Here is a 17,647-nt window from a genome sequence, read left to right as displayed (position 1 = left end):
TTAGATGCTGTAATAGCCACAGGGCATGAGGGTGATGCTGGAAACCAATGCTGGACCAGCTTCCAGTCCTGCCTGCTCCTAACTCACTCTAGGATCTTAAAAAACATCTTTCTCTGGGTTTCAGGTTTCTTAGCTGTTGCTTACACATGGGGATATGGAAAGGTTAAAAATGATCCAAATAGCCATCAATGGATAAAGTGACATCCTTACATAAAAATATTAGGCAGCTACCCTCAAGAACATAGATGAATTTCCAAACATAATGCTAAGCGTGGGGGTGGGAGGGGGGGGCTGGACACAAAAGATACATTCTACAAGTTTATTTATATAAAGTTCAAAGCCAGCGGAGGTGAGTTTGGGGGCCTGGAAGTCATTGGTTATCCTAAGAGGAGGCAGGGGCATTGCTGGGGGGCTGGTGATGTTCTGTTTCTTGATTCTGATAGTGACTTCACAGACATAGTTATTCAGGATCTGTTCACCTGTTCTGTATGTATCTGATATTTTATTTAGAAATTTACTTAAAAAGAAATGAAGAGACAGAATTGTATCCTCCCTTCTGGAGTGAATCACACTGAAGAGCTTCAATGTGCACTTAATGTGGACCCCCAGAAGTCAATATCCCAAAACCAGGGCAGTGGACTTCAAACCACATTCCAGGCCAGAGCGGTCCACAGAGTTGTCCTGGGTGAGGAAGTATTAAGGTGACCACCCACAGGAACAGCGGTGACCCTGGTGGGGGGTGGTTCAGGGCAGTGTTTTATGTGGCCCCAGCCACTTTACATTACGTATACATGTGTGAAGACACCCCCAGGACAAGATTGGAAGCATTGTCAGCACCCCAAAAGGCTCCCTTACCCGGTCAGTAAAGCCCCAGGGTAACCATTACTTCGGGAAGTTTTATTTTCACTTATTTTGCTTATTGGACATCCAGGTAAGAGTTCATCCAAAGCTTTCTGAGGAAAAGCAGTTCTGTAGAATTTAAAACTACATGTGCATAGGGAAGGATGCTCCCTGCTGGCACTTGAGAATTCCATGCTATTTTCATGCAGTTCTTTCCCTGAAACCAAGTGGGGAAAATGGCCTACAAACAGTGGACGGTGCAGGCTGTCGTCACAGATAAGGCATCCAGAAAACGCTAGTCCTCCGCTCTCAGCTGAAATTCCTCCTTCTCTAGGGAATCCTCCCTGAGGCCTTCGGGCAGAGCGGGGGGGGGGGGGGCCCTCCTCAGCAACCCCACAGTACCCCGTGCATCGTGAAGGCACCAAGGCACCAAGATGCCTACAGGGCTGCTTCTCTCAGCAGCATGTGCTCCATGAGGTGAGGAGTATCTCCTTCATTCCCTACTCAAGCACCAAGAACACCGGCACGATCCTGGCGGGCAAAGGGACAGGTGGAGTGACGGCTGAGAAAAGACGTCCGGCCCTAATTCCGGGATTTGTGCACGTTTGACTCACAAGCAGAAGGGATCTAGCAGATGTGATTAAGGTTAGGAATCCAGAGATGGAGAGATTATCCTGCGTTATCTGGGTGGGCCTCACCTAATCAAATGAATCCTTGAAAGAGAACCTTTTCCAGCTGAAGTCAGAGTCAGGCGGAAATATGATAGCAGGAGGAAGGTCGGAGAGATGTACATAGTTGGCTCCGAGGATGGAGGAAAGGTCACAGGAGCCCCTAGAACTTGCCAAGTGAGGAGATGCGTCTCCCGCTAGAGACTCCAGCCCCCAGGAGGAACGCAGCCCTGCCAACTCCTTGAATTTAGCCCAAGAAGACTCATTTTTAACTTCTCACCTATAGAGTTGTATGGTAATAAATGTGTGTTGTTTTAAGCCAAAGTCTGTATCAATATACAACTGATACAGATATAAAAATTGATGGAAGGTTGAAGGAATACGTAAGAGGGAGCGAATTGGGAAAGCTTTTTCTTTTTTTTTACCCCTTTTATGTAGCTCCACCAGGGGGAGCCCTGACCACGCTGTTGAAACCTCACTCTCTGCCTGTGAAGCGTAGGCTTTTTCAAGGTCTCAGAGTTTCCGTCAGGCTTAGAAAATCATTCCTCTCCAAAAAGCTCAAGGGAGAATCATGAAGTGGTTGTTTTGGTCGCTTCTCCAGCCCCATTCAGGTCAACATGCATAGAGGCCGGCATCGCTACATCTACCTCCAGGACTGGGGTCTGTGGCCTCTTACCTGGCCTGGGGCTCCTGGGAGCAAACACCCCAGCGCTCAGCTGCCAGCCAGCTTCCTACCAAATAAACCCTGCCTGGCCCTTTCATTTAAATCCAGCTGGTAATCCAATAAGCTGATTTATGCCACCTGTTCATTGCCTCTGCTTCCCCTTCTGTCAGCCCCCATCCCTCTCCTTCCTTGTTTCTTGAAACCCTCGAAGAACAATTTAAATGTTCATCCATTCACTCATATATTTTCATGATCATTATTTATTAAGCTTCTGTGATGTATCAAAAACTGTACTAGAAAACAAAGTTAGATAAAATCTGGCTCCTGACATAACAGGAGCGACAGGTCTACCTGGGATGCAGAGGCAAACAAACACAGGAGCCTGTCAGAATGAGGAGACAGAGAAGTATGGCCCAAAAGGGGGAACAGATCAAGGTTCCAGTGGGAGAACTAAGCAACGAGGAGATAGCCAACCTAAGAGATGAGGAGATAGACAACCTAACAGATGCAGAATTCAAAACACTGGTGATAAAGATGCTCACAGGCTTGACAGATATGCTTGAGTACGACAAACGCATAAGAGAAGAAGTGAAGGCTATGCTAAGTGAAACGAAGGAAAATCCACACAAAACCAATGGTGAAGGGAAGGAAATTGGGGTTCAAATCAATGATTTGGAACATAAGGAAGGAAAAAGCAGTCAACCAGTGCAGAATGAGGAAGCAAGAATTGAAAAAAATGAGGAAAACTTCCCAAATTTTGCAAAGGAGATGGACATACAGGTCTGAGAAGCACAGAGGGTTCCGAGAGAGCTGGACCCAAAAGGGATCACACCAGGATGCATCATGATTGAGATGCCAAAGGTGACAAATAAAGAGAGAGTCCTGGGGGCAGCAATAGAAAGGCAGAGAATTGCCTAGAGGTGGGCGCCTATGGGACTATCAGCTGATTTCTCAGAGGACAATTTGCAGGAAGGAAGGGACTGGCAAACAGTATTCAATGTGATGAAAGGCAACCTGCAACCAGGATTACTCTATCCAGCAAAGCTATCATTTGGAATGGCAGGGCAGATGAAGTGCTTCCCAGACAAGGTAAAGCTAAGGAGCTCATCATCACCAAGCCATTATTATATGAAATGTCAAAGGGACTTACTTAAGAAAAAGAAGATTAAAACTTAAATGGCAACAAACTCACAAACTATCAACAACTGAATCTAAAAAATAAGAACAAAATCCAACTAAGCAAACCAGAATAGAAACAGAATCATAAGTACGGGGATCATGTGGAGGGTTATCAGCTGGGAGGGGGAGAAATAGAAATATGGTGCAGGTATTAAGAAGCATAATTATTTGGTACAAAATAGACAGGGGGAAGTTAAGAATAATATAGGAAAGGGTGAAACCAAATAACTTATATCCACGACCCATGGAAATGAACTAACGGGGGGTGGGATTGCTGGAGGGAAGGGAGTACAGGGCGGAGGGGAGCAAAGGGGAAAAAAATTGGAACTACTGTAACAACATAATCAATAAAATATACTTTAAAGAAAACAAACAAATAAAAACATCTGACTCCTACCTGTCCAGCGACTCAATGTCAAAGAGGGGTCTGGGGTGGCACTCTGCCAGCTAAGGATTAAATGCTGTGGGCATAAAAGACACCTGAGCTCAACCATTCTTTGGGGAGGAGTTGGGGGAGGGAGAGACTTGGCCAGAAGAGGTGATATTTGAGTTGGACTTTGAGGGATGGATAAGAGTGTGACTCTCATGAAGGCAGGTGAGCAGCAAGGATGGGGAAGTGGTGGGCATGGTTAAGGTATCCCCCCTTGCACCCCCTTGCAAAGGACAGCAGGCTTTCTTTGTAAAGAGGCTTAAAGGCCAGCCCGAGGGGGTCAGACATTAACTTATAGTCAGTCAGCATTACTTAAGGGTTTTACTCATGTCCTGACGTGGCCATGTTTGTATTTAAAAGATCTCTTTGAAAGCCATGTGGAGGATCCTCCAAAGCGGGAAGATACTTTGGACAGGAACGTGAGTTAGGAGTCCCTTCATTAGAAGTGAGGAAAGAGAAGGACAGGCAATGGGCCAAAGCAGAGAGAGCAGAGGAGCAGGATTAGCCCCTCAAAGTAGAATTTATAGGATTTGGTAAAGATGAAGACCAAGGAGAGTGAGGCATAGCAGGACGTGTCAAAAAAAAAAAAAAAAAAAAAAAAATAGGGGCCTTGCCCTGGCTGGGTGGCTCCATGGGTTGGAATGTCTTCCCATATTCTGAAAGGTTACCAGTTTGAGTCCTGCTCAGGGCACATACCTGGGTTGCAGGTTCGATCCCTGGTTGGGTTGTGTATGGAAAGCAAGCAAGCAATGTTTCTCTCTCACATTGATCTCTCTCTTTCTCTCTCACAAATCAATAAACATATCCATAGGTGAGGAATATATACATATATATTCTTGTGCCTCCAATTAGGGAGATGTTTTAAGAAGCCTTTGGCCAAGATTAGGAATAAAGAAGGAGGAGTAAGAGAGAAAACAGACTTTAAATTAGAAGCCAGAAGGACATGCAAACATGGCTGAGGGGAATAAACCAGCCCAAAGTAAGCAAGTGACTGCAGGTGACAATTTAAGTAAAATAGTGACAATTCAAACAACCAAAGAAATGGTTTTGGCATGGGCTCTCAGCACTGCTGGCAAGCTAGTGAGGGAAGTTCAGTCAGCAGTACCCTGAATCATGCCCAGAGCGCTGCTGTCTCCCTCTGGCCTGAGTGGACGGACAGCCAGTTCCCTGATTGCTGTGTATCTGTGAGGGGGTTGTGTTGGGCTTTGATTTCTGGGAAAAGCCTGACATGGAGAATCAGACAGACTTGGGTACCCATCCCTGTCCTGCCAGCGGTCACACTCGGCAAGCCATGCCTGCACCTCTGGTTTTTCCCTGGGAAAGGAGAGTAACATCTGCCTTCCCGGGGTTGTGTGAGGCTTACTAACATCCCTCATGTGAACACACACAACATCTTGCCTTGGAAGTGGCAGGTAGATCCTAGGTTCCTATTTTTATACTACTCCTAAGAAGGCATTTCTGACAGAAATTTCTTTCTTCTCAGAGGCTGCTGGCAGCCCCGATGGTGTTTGCTCAGTTTTGTGCTTCTGTGTACCTGTGATCACCTCTGTACATATCTCCCAACACCAATGTCTGAGATCTTCCCAGCCAGGAAACGAAGCCCCTGCTTCCTGCAGTTACTTGATATTTAGTACAGAGCTGGAGAGCCTCAGGGATCAAAACCCCAGCTGTTGAACTCCCCCATTCAGTAGGCTTAGGGGAGGGAGTTGGGGAACCAAGCTTGGGAAAAACAGTATGTTTCCCATTAGAAAATTTCTGGTCTGCCATCTTTCTCAGAAAGCGTGCCCTGGTAAGGCAGATCATTGGCCCATATTGACCTCCCATGAGCAGCAGGTCCCCTGGAACGGGCCCTGCAGAGCTTCTCTCCTACACACAGTTCCCAGTGCCAAGCAACATCTAGCTAACCTAAAGTTTCTTTTTCCTAATTGAAAAACCAGTCTGCTGGTTTTAGGAATCTTGCTTTCACCCTTCCTATAGGAATAGTCTCCAAAATGCTTTCTACTGGAGACTTAAACTTAATTCATCCAAGGAATTGGGGGAGGGGGGGGCAATGGGAGAGTTAAATGTCAATGGTGCTGGCAGTAAGGGGGGCTGACAGGAAGAAGCCAGTTATAGCTGGGAGGGCCTTTTGTTGCTCTGGGAATCATGACTGAGCCCCATACGCATCTGGCTGGGGCTGCAAACATGCCTAATGAGGAGACAGACATATAAGGGTGAAAATGAATGGATTTAGCTCACTCAAGAGGCAAGGAGGACCCTGACTGGTGTGGCTCAGTAGGTTGGGCATTGGTCCCACAAACCAAAAGGTCTCTAGTTTGATTTCCAGTCAGAGTCAGGGTCAAGGTACATGCCTGGGTTGCAGGTTTTATCCCCAATCAGAGTGCATCAATGTTTCCCTCCCTCTCTTTCTCCTTCCCTTCTTCTCTTTCTAAAATAAAAAATAAAATAGCATAAAAACAGGTAAAAAGGAACATGGAATAGCAATGGAAGTGAGCTTGGAATGAGATTAGCTGGTAGGTCAGAGTGTGGGGATGGAGCAGGGTGAAGGTATGGGCCACCATGTATGTTTCAGTGTGTGCTTACCACCCAGCAGCCTTGGAAGCTGGCATCAACCTCACAGAATTCCAAATTTCTGTGACACTTTTATTCCATGCCTCTTAACACGATGCAAGAAAGTGGACTTTAGAGTATTGAGAAAATCATTTCCTAGAAACTCTTGTCTCTGGCTGGGCAAGGCCAAGTAGGGAATTATTCTAGCAAAACCACCCAGCAGGATTTCTAAACTTGGGGCTGGGAATGAGAGTGTCCTGGAGATGTTCTCTGGGCAGGTCTTGAATTGGCTATTGAAAAAGTTGACTAGAACAGGAATGGTGTTAGCTCAAGATTGCATGGGGTCGTGGTCTGTTTCTCTTGAGGCATTTCTGGGCTCATTGCAGTGGGTTGGGCTGCGTGTTGGGTGGCAGAATCAGTGGTGGCCACCAAGAAGCTGTGTCACGCAGCCAAGAGAGTCTGCAATGGGCGTCTGCAGTGGGGGTCTGCAGCAAACAGGTCACAGAGTGAAGAAAGAGCCTCCAAACAGCCAGCAGGCTTCTTGGGCTCCTGGAAGCATCAAGTCAGTCAGGGTCCTTGATTTCAGGGACTTCATCCCTGATTTTATTCTCTATGGCCTTGACCAGTTCAGACTTTTCAGGAGTATCCTGCAAAATCTTGTACTCTGCTTTAAAGAACAGGCCCATTACTCCTTCCTTTGCTCCCCAGAGTGTAGGAATATTTCATCTTCAAGGAGGTAGAGAGATCACTGAGGTCTCTTTGTTTTGACTTTCTCAGCTTCTAATTCATTCTTTCAGTTTAGAACTTTGTTTTCACTCTTATGAGTTGCTTTAATTCTTACACTTAACAGCTAAATTTGAGCATGCAAAAGTGGATCATTAAATGTCTTCAAATTACCTAGAAAAATGTCAGCAGGCCCAAGGCCATCATGGGGGACAGTTGGGCTCAGAGAACCTGGGCTGTCCTTTCCAAAGCTACTATTGGAGCAGGGTGACCTCTAGGACAGAACTTCAATGAGCCTCAATAAGAAAGAGTAGGCATGCCCTGGTGGGTGTGGCTCAGTGGGTGGAGTACCGTCGTGGGGACTGAAAAGTTGTTGGTTCAATTCCCAGTCAGGCTAGGTCCCCAGCTGGGGGCATGCAAAAGGCAACAAATCAATATTTCTCTCACACATCAATGTTTCTCTCCCTCCTTCCCCCTCTCTCTAAAAATAAATTTAAAACAATATTTTTTAAAAAAGAAAGAGTAGGCACTCTTATTTCCCTACTGATCTGAGGAGACAGTAGCTCACCCAGCATGAGAGGCACCGCCTGGAGAGAGAGGCTAATGGAAAGTGCAAATGTGAGGAACATTAGAAGCATCAAACTCCATGCCTAGTTCTACAGGAGAGTAAGGTATTAGGGAGCCCACCTTGTATGGAGCCCTCATTGTGGGGGAGCCCTTGCTGATCAAGTCAGGGAAAACAAGAAGAGGATCACTAGAAAGAGACACTAAAGGAGAATATCAGGAGGTGACTGTGGGCTACTTTTTCACTGGTATCTGCAGAACTTCAGGAACCAAGTTCCCCTCGGTTGCAATTGAACTTCTACCAAGTTCAATTTGACAATGAATAACACCTGAGGGAGCTTCCAGGACAGAGGCTTAACATTGTTCATCAAGCCAAGACCATTGAATCAATAACGCTTTAGAAATTATATATGCTGAGCACTGGCATATAGAGACAAAAATGTGTGAACCGCGTTCCCCAGGAGTCCTCAGCTGGTTAGTGTGCAAGACCCACCCATCATATCCTGGCAAAGAGCAGAGTAGTTAAGACCAAGAGCCGGGCCCAAGCAGCATGCTGTGCAAGTACGAGAGACAGACAGATCAAGTCCAAGCAGGGAGATCTCCTGAGGTTTATTAGAGAAAATAGAGTCTAAGCAGGACTCTCAAAGCCCTGTTTTGCCAAATTCAGGGTGGGGATTAGGGTAGGATGACCAAGGCACTTGCCCAAGGTGCAAAATGTAAACCGTGTTAAAAAGCTTAATAACGTTTTCATTAAATAGTTTAAAAACAAAAATAAATGCAAAAAGCCTATGATGATCAAAATATCAAAATTTCCATAGAGACGAGATGTTTGTTTGATTCATGGCCTTGCATTCTTAGACAACGGGAAGAGTCATTTTCAATCAGCTCTTGGTCCCCTGTCCCCTAACTAGGAGAGTTTAAGAAGAAGGTTGGCAGTGACCTGCACGCAGGCTGGACAGCACAGCGTCTTGGAGAGTCATGTGGTCTGACTATAGGATTTTTATTAACTTTTCCCTTTGATTCCACATGAGAGCATATCTGACAAACATATATAAGGGTATGTATTTTTTTCTTTTGCCTCAACTCCAATATGACTTGACACAGCATGGCACTGGCCAGGTTGGTAAATGGAAGGAAAGGTAGGAGGCATTAGAGTATGTTCAGACCCGTGAGAGTTATGAATAACATGTATGAGTGTTTGTAATAAGAGAGAAGGCTGGAAAGTTTAGAATAGAAAAAATTATGAAGGACTTTCAGTAGTATTTTGAAGCCATTTGGAATGAATGCTGTAGACACTTAAGAGACCACTGAATGTTTCTGGACAGGGATTCCGAACACAGTCACTGGGGGCCAATTATTGCAGGAGCAAGAGGGAGCAGCAGTCAGAGAGGGTGAGGGAGGAAACAGAATCACAGGAAAGCAGCCACCACAATAGAGCCAGGAGGAGGGACAGGCCTGCCGAGCCAGGCAAGGTCCTCAACAGACAGTGTCTCAAAGCATGCTTCCTATAGGTAGCAACTGACACACCAACATCCCCCTGAGGACAGGAAATGCATTGGGATCTTCGTAAGAATGCACTGAATTGCTGTGAACTCTGGGTCACCTAGCCTTAAATTTCTAAGTGGAGGTACAGTGAGTTCCCAGGAGTCAGTCCTTTCCTTCCTGCTATTCTCAGAACTGTCCCAGGGCACATTTCAGAGAAAGCTCTAGAACCCCTCCCCAGACACAGGGGAGGTATGGGAAATTGGCCCTCTGCAACATGTATTTTTTTGCTTTTGTTTTTTTCCCCACGTAGTGGGAACACTAAGAAAAGATAAAGCTTTTGCAAAATGTGGACAGATAAGGAAAAGTAACTCATTTTATAAAACACATATATTGTTAAGCCTTACCAATCAGAGAAGGAAAACTCTGACTCCAAAAAACCTCCGCTGCCTTGCGGCATACCTCTTCAGAGGAAAGGCTAAGGGAGTAAACCCCGACAGAAAATCCGGAGCCGGAGTCCCTAAGGCGGTTTGATGTTGCAGTCAACACCGGCAACTCCTGCGGCGCACCTGAACCCAAGCTGTATCGACTCCGTCTTTCCCTTGGACCCTTCAGCTGCGAAGAGAGGGGGGGGTCTGCTGCATGGGCAACAGCAGACCCTCCATATTACCCTGCCCAGGCTCTGTAGCTTCAGCGTCATCGCAAGATGTCGATTCAACACGGGAGGAGACAGATACTATGTCACTCCCGAGTCGGACTGCACAGCCATTCTCGGCGGTGCAGATAGACTGTTAAGAAGCTACACCATCGTCTCTCGAGACGGACGGCTGCCGCCGCCGACGACGACGACCAATCCTGATTCAGGGTCTTGGGAAATTGCAGCGGGTCAGGAGGCAGGATGGACTGACCTTCACCTTTGTAATTATAACCTCTTACTGTGAAAAAAAATCACATGACAAGATGGCAGACAGGCAGTTCAAACTACATCAGGAGGATGAAAAACAAAGTAAGTTTTGTCAAAAGGAAGGAATACTCATTCATATCCAATTACTAAGGGAATCAACAAACAATTTTTATTTGCACATTCAAGTCTCAAAAGTTCTCTTCAACAATGTTTTTAGGAAGCATTGTTCTAGTTAAAATATGATCTTGAAGATATAAAATTGGACCTCTTGAATTAGTTCCAAAAAATATAGTTCCATAAATGCAGACAGATCTTTCTTCAACTGGCCTGAAATGCTAAGCTGACCTCAAATGAGACCAGCTCACATTCTGAATACCGAGCCCCATGGGGGTGCCATGGTATTTAAGATCCTTGCTCTCCAGGACAGTGAGCTAGCCTGTTGGGAAGGTAGGGAGTAAACAAGAGAAATAGTTACCCGGCAAAAGACTTGAACTACTATCTGTCTAAGCTCAGGCTGCCATGACAAATACCACAAACTGGGGGCTTAAACAACAGAGATGTACTGTCTCACAGTTCTGAAGGCTGGAAGTCCAAGATTAGGGCATCAGGTTGGGCTCTGGTGAGAGCCCTCTCCCAGCTTGCAGATGGCCTTGCAGATGGCTACCATCTCTCTGTGGTCTCACACAGTCCTTCCTTAGTCCTGCATGCTTAGGGATAGGGGGGAAGGAGGGAGGACTCCGGGGTCTTATCTTATACAAGAACTAGTCTCATCAGGCCAGGGTGCCTGTCTTCAGGACCTCATCTAATCCAAATTATTTCTCCAAGACCCCATTTCTAAATTCCATCATAGTGCCAGTTGGACATCAGCATATGAAGTTTGTTAGGGATGCAACATTCGGATCATAACATTATTGAAAATCACAGTTGTGGGAGATTGGGTGATTGATGGAAGTGAAAAATACAAAAAATAAATAAATAAATCCTGAAACATAGGCTGGAGAGATCACTTTGGGTGAAGGAAGGTGCTGAGGAAGCCATATCTGAGCTACACTCTCAAGGAGGAGCTGACTTTTGGTGGGGCACAGAAGCTCAGAAATGGACACCTTGAGCAAAGCCCAAATGACAGTGAGCAGAAGAGGGGCAGCAGGAGAGGAAAGAAGTGTCATGTTGAGCACAACTGGGAGCTAAAGAAGGAGAGGTGTGCTGAGTCTGGGGTGTGAGGAGCTGCAGAGGCCAGGCTGAGGGAGCTGGCTGCGGCTCACTGGTGGTAGGGCAGGGAGCCCAGTGGACGTGGCGGTCCAGGACAATGGCTTTGGCAGAGCTCTGCAAGGTAGGTGGAGCAGACAGGTGAACTGAGGAAGAGGCTGCAGGAGCACCCAGGCCTGAGAGGATCAGAGCCTGAACCAGAGTCTCAGGTCTTGCATTACAGCTGCCACGTTGTGGCTGGCGATCCCTGGCTATGTTTTCTCTCTTGGAATTGAGGAGCTTGCACAACCTGGTGGAGTGTGCAGAAATCCAAGGGTTCTTTCAAAATCTTTGTTTTGTTCAGGCTAAGGAAACCAAAGAACAGCAGGAGGAGAGCCAAGAAGAAGCCTGCAAGCCCAGAGAGACCATGAGCAAACACCTGAAGGTGTTAGAGGTACATGACTCAAATGAGATATATTGATTAGAGTGATAGATTACTGTGGGGCTAGAGCACTCATGAAAACCTATTTTCTACTGCCTATTAGGAAGCATGAAGACACTCCCAATACTTCCATGCTTTTCCCTTACCCACAGGGGAAGTGAACTAGGGAAAGTGTAGGGAATTGGCCTGATTTTGTAATATTCACTTTTCCACTAAAAAGAAAAAATATTCACTCTATCCAAATAGGATATCATTGGATGTTCTCTGAAAATCGTTTCACAATTCACACTGCTGAGCCAAATGCTCCTAAATATATGATCATTCCTCCCCCAAGAGCCCTGGTAAAGGAATTTCATTATATTTGTGGGGGGGGGGGGGAATCCCTAGAGACACAACCTTTTAGGTGAAAGAGGACTTGATTAAGCTGTATCAGCCACACTCTGCACACAGTTCTGTAAGCCCAAATCAAGATACAATGCAAACCAACAGCAAGCTGATCTGCCTCAATTTTCCCCACAAGCCTGTCACTTAAGTGCCCTAGCCACAGTAAAGATGTGGTCATTCCCAGAGGCGGATTTAACAGCGGGAGCACCGGGCACACACCCTGGGCCCCGACTTCTGAAGGGCCCCGCAAAACCCCAACTTTACACTTTTTTCTAATGACACCAAGTTTGGTTTCATTACTACGCTGCATAAAATATGGTTAACATGTATTTTTATTTTCCCTGTCTCTCTCTCTCTCTCTTTTTTTTTAAGGGGTGCAATATTTTCTTCTGCGCCCGGGGCCTCAGCCAACCTTAATCAGCCTCTGGTCATTCCTGACACTAAAGTCAGCAGTTCCTGAAGTGTAATCCATGGTTGAACCGGCCATGATCTGCAGACCCCAGGATAAGAAGTTGACAAGATGCCTGGCCTGAAACATAATATCGTGTCCTATCACAGGTCAAGTTGTATTCAGATCAAGACAGAGGCTTCTGTTTCTGGCAGTCACTGCTGAACGGTCTTGAGGCACGCAGTCACCATTCTCCTCTTGGGTCAGAGACAAACTTTAAAACCAGGGAGAAGGTTAACTGCTATGCTGTACACCTGAAACTAGTATAAAATAATGTCAACTTTAATTGAAAAGTATTTTTAAAAAACAGAGAGAAGTTCTCCTCTAGTTTTGGGAGAGATGGAAATTTACTATATGGTATGCAGGTTAAATAGAATTTATTTTCACTTAAAATACATGGAAATTATTCCCCTAATGGTAAATAGTAATATCATCTTAGATTTATAGGACACCTTACAAACATATAAATCCCCTTATTTGATCCAGTAGAAACAGGCAGGAATTATTTGCTCCACTTTGTAGATGGAGAAAAAGATGTTCCATGAGGTTTAATGTCACACTCAGCTCACTGAACTAGCTAGCAGGTGGCAGGGTCAGAAGGCCAGTCCAGATGTCCTGACTGCTGGGCATAGCCCCTTCTGAACACCCAAAAGGAGGTTCTATCACACAAACCTACTTCCTTTTCTGAATAAATGATCTGTAAAATGAGGGTTACAACAGTCATTTGTAAACGTTTTACCCGATTTTTACCCAGCCGACAATCATCAGTTATATTAGAGAAGGAAAAAAAAAAACACCTGCTTTTCTGCTCCTTCCAGTACTGGCAGAAGAAGGAGGAAAGGAGCTAAGCTCTAAGCTAAATTGCAGCCAAGCTCTTTCATTACTTACTGTCTGTCCTACTTCCTATCAAAAATTATCCTTCAGCTTTCACCTCTCTACCCCAAACACTCAAAAATACCTGGAGGGAGTGGGGGCTGGGGGCGGCAGCCAGGCTGCAGGAAGAGCCCTTATGGGAGCTGGAGCTGCCAATTAATCCTGATCAAAATGACAACCCAATCCAGGACAGCCAGTGGGGAGCCTGGCCAGGATTGCTGAAGTCCTGGGCAGGAAGCTATAGGCAAAGAGTTGACAATGAATTTGTGAGGACTTGAAAGGACAAAGAAACTTAGCTCTGGGTGGTTAACTAGTAAGGAATCTAAGTAATGCTTGGATTTAAGTAATAAATAAGTAAAAAAGTAATAATAATAAGTAACAAGGTTTGTTTATATGGGCTTCTCAGCCCTGACTTCTCTCTCTGGTGTCTCTCTCAATCACCAGGGACAGGGAGGGCGCCTTTCACAGGGGAGATTTACTTCCTGCCTTCAGGGAAACAAAGGAGGGTCAGAATGCTCTTTCTGCACCAGTTATTTTTCAAATAAATTTAATTCAAAATAATCAGTATGCTGCTTTGGCATATTTTGGGGACGGCCAGCCCTGAGCCCCCAGAGAAGCAAAGCCGGCATTGCTGTAGAGGCAGGAGCATCCAGCAGGATGCAGCTAGAGAAGCAGTGTTTCCAAGCTGTGCCAAAGGCAGGGCCCATGGCACAGGGCCTCCTGCAGAAGTGGCCTCTCAGTCACAGAGCTCCATAGGAAAACAGCGTTGCAGACATAACTATGGGCCAGGGGTAGGGGACAGAGGTGAGGAGGTCTTTGGTAAGGTGCAGGAGAATAAAGATGTCCTACAGGTAGAAACTAATATCTATTACCATTTGAATATTATATTAAACACAACATTTTATATCTACTATATAAGGCTATGTTGGGGTAAGTGGAATAGCGCATATAGAATGCCCATGGAAAGTGCTTGATACATGCCAGTCAATGCTATTGTCCTCTTTCTCGTCGCACAAGCTGGTGAATGAAGCCTGGGATTTTCTGTTTACACACACATATCACTTGGAAATTTTCACATCTGTCCATATCTTTTCCCAGTTACAGACTTCTCAGTTTGATTCTTACTCAACTCCACCATAATTGGTTAGAAAATTAAAATTGGGTTTTATCCACCATGAGATACCACCTCACACCTGTCAGAATGGCCATCATCAATAAATCAACAAACAACAAGTGCTGGCGAAGATGTGGAAAAAGGGGAACCCTCATGCACTGTTGGTGGGAATGCACCAATCGGTGCAGCCACAGTGGAAGGCAGTGTGGAATTACTTCAAAAAATTAAAATGAAACTGCTTTATGGCCTAGCAATTTCTTTTCTGGGAGTTTATCTGAAGAAACCCAAAACACTAATTTGAAACAATATATGAACCTCCATGTTCATTGCAGGTTATTTACAATAGCCAAGATTTGGAAGCAACCCAAGTGTCCATCCGTGGATAGTGGATAAAAAAAGCTGTGGTACATTTATGCAATGGAATACTACTTGGCTGTAAAAAAAAAAAAAAAAAAAAAAGTAAATTTTACCCTTTGAGAGAATGGATAGTCCTGAAGAGTATTATGGTAAGTGAAATAATCCAGTCAGAGAAAGATGATTACCATGTGAGTTCACTCATGTGTATAATCTAATAAACAGACTGAACTAACAAGCAAAATAGAGAGACTCACAGACAGCAGGCTGACAGCTCTTGGGGGGAGGTATTGAGGGGTTGGAGGGATCAAACAAAAAATAAAAAAAGAGAACTCATGGACACTGACAACAGTGAGGTGACTGCAGGGGGGTGGGGGTTGGAGGAGGTAGAAGAGGGTACGGGGAGATAAATGGTGATGGACAAAACACAATAAAAATAAGTAAATAAATAATTGGGTTTTATCTATATATTTGTTCATTTATTTATCTATGTATCTATGTGTCCTTAGATACTTTTGAAGGACCACGGAACTAGAAAATGAATCTGAGTTTGGCCTATGACACCTTGAATGGAGGTGTTGGTGAGCAGAAAAACTGAATCAGAGGGGAAAATGGGAAGAAAAAATTGTTTTCACACAATGAGGGAAACGCAAAGAAATCAAACCATTCCACTTAAACTGTGCTTCTCTAGAGGACACATGCTCACAGCCCTCAGTCCTGCATCCCAGCGCCTGCTGTCTGGGGGCGGGGGGTGGACAACAGAATTAAAGTTGAGAGGAAAAGGGGTGCTGAAGGTAATTAGCAGAAAGTAATTGCCCTGGAGATGGCGAGTACAGAAGCACAACAGACCGACACCTTATCTATAAAGGAGTGCTGTGGGGCTGGTTCCCTACTGGCATCCAAGCCCTAACCCAGCACCCAGGGCAGCCAGCACACACCCCAGATGGCAGGCGACTTCTCCTCCAGAGCCATGCTAGCACCCAAGCAGGACAGAGGGGACTGCTGACCGCCCCCTGCCGCCGACACACACATATACTCACTCACTTTCCACTCTGTGCACCTGGCTCCCTGCAGAAGGACCTTCAGAGTCCCTGTCAGACTGTGCAACACCACTTCCACGCCCCTTTCACACCCACTTTCTGACTCTTTTGGGGTCGAGGTGGAGCTAGTCCAGCACATGAGATGCCCCTACTCAACAGTGATTTGAGCGATGCTAGAAGAACCTTGCAGCCCCCCAAATAGTCCCCACACACTTCCATTTGCTGATCTTTGAAATTCCTTAGCAGATGATAAAGCTTCTGACCAAGAAACAGAGAAATGTGGGGGAGGCAGTGGAAAAAGAATGAGGTACTTGGAGACCTGGCTCTCAGTTCTAGATGCCGCTTTGCTGTTTATCACTTGCCCCGTAGAGAGCCATTTAACTCTCTCGGTGATAGGTTTGTTTATCTAAAGTGGGGATAGTAATTCACTATCATCAGCCCAGGAGATGCTTTGATGGTTTAATGACCAAACATATGTGAAGCTGCTGTGTGCATGTGAGGCAGTATCATTGGCATGAGAGCTGAGGATCAAAGGCTCCCATTCCTGGGAGAGGAAACATACTGAGATGAAAAATGATCGAAATCAATCAATCAGTTGGTTGCAGAATTGGATGTTGAATATGGTACTTAGAGATCTACTTGAAACATAATTTGGAAATAAAGAAGACTTCAAATTGTTTTTAAAGTGATAACAATATTAGTATATTTCATAGGTATTACTTATAAAAAGCGCAGGATGATTGATCTTTGTCTCCTGCATTCTATGAAACATAGATGATAAATCAAGAAAAAAAAAATAAGAGAAAATTTCCCTTGGCCCCTGGCTTCATGATTCCCATGTTCATGTTTATGGGATGCCAGGCAATTTTCAGGTCTTAATCCCTGCAATCAGATTCTCTGAAGGGAGGCAACCTGTATCAGTCAGGGGTCATCCAGGAGATAAAAGCCCCATAGTCATGTGAATGAGGAAAGTTTAGAGTAAGGAGTTATTAACTCTAACAAGACACTGAAGTTATGGGGAACTGGCTAATAAGGAGGAAAAAGAGCCCTAAAGACTATGGAATTTGCAGATATAAGGAGCAGTCACCATCCCAAGGCAGGGGTTCAGACCTCCTGGAAGCACAGGCATGACTCACCGATGGCCATGAAGTTGCTGAGGTAACATGTTAGCAGAACTTGCTGGAAACCTGCCCTCTGGGGTGCCAGGGAGAGCTGTTCTCCAGGAGTCTCCGAACTCACTACAAAGCTTCCAAGGAGTTGCTGAGGGAGGCCACTGGCCCCTGGGTCCTGCAGGAGCTGGACACCAAGGGCCATTCACACAGCAGCCGGTGTTGACAGAGCAGACGCATCCGCAGCCTGGGCCAAGAAGAGAAAATCCCTCTTCTTCCATCAGTGACGCCCAGCACCCTCTGCCAACAGGGTCAACACTGGGCCAGCCAGCAAAGAGAAGCATTTACAGGATCCAGCTTCCTTTACACAGAGTGAGGGGACGGATTCTGCGCTGAGGCAGTGAACTGACAACTGGCACAGACCATGGCATATAATAGGGACCATCAGGGTTCAGGACCCAGCACCAGGGCTCCGTAGACATAGGACCTCAAGCAGGTCCACATCCCAAGCCTCAGATGCCATGGCTACCAAATGGGATCCTATATGCTAATCCCTTGGGGCCATTGTGAGGATCAAATAACAGAGAGGGTGGAAATTGTGTGTCATTAATAAGAGTAGCAGCATTAGTGTAGCCTAGGCTTTTAAATTACAGGCCCAGGAAACAGGCTGCCAGAGTCCCTGTTGTCCGCTCAC

The 17,647-nt window shown here is 45.6% G+C and overlaps 1 pseudogene; it reads right to left on the bottom strand.

Moving 5' to 3' along the window:
* The window catches only part of LOC150000170 (uncharacterized), a 33,536-nt pseudogene extending 16,378 nt beyond the window's left edge, over positions 1 to 17,158 (bottom strand).
* Positions 17,159 to 17,647: the final 489 nt, after the last annotated feature.

Source organism: Furipterus horrens, unplaced genomic scaffold, assembly GCF_987537825.1.
Source record: "Furipterus horrens unplaced genomic scaffold, mFurHor1.1.pri manual_scaffold_10, whole genome shotgun sequence".
Classification (NCBI taxonomy): Eukaryota; Metazoa; Chordata; class Mammalia; order Chiroptera; family Furipteridae; genus Furipterus; species Furipterus horrens.
Note: the sequence above shows the minus strand (reverse complement) of the source record. Positions and strands in the feature narration are given on the sequence as shown.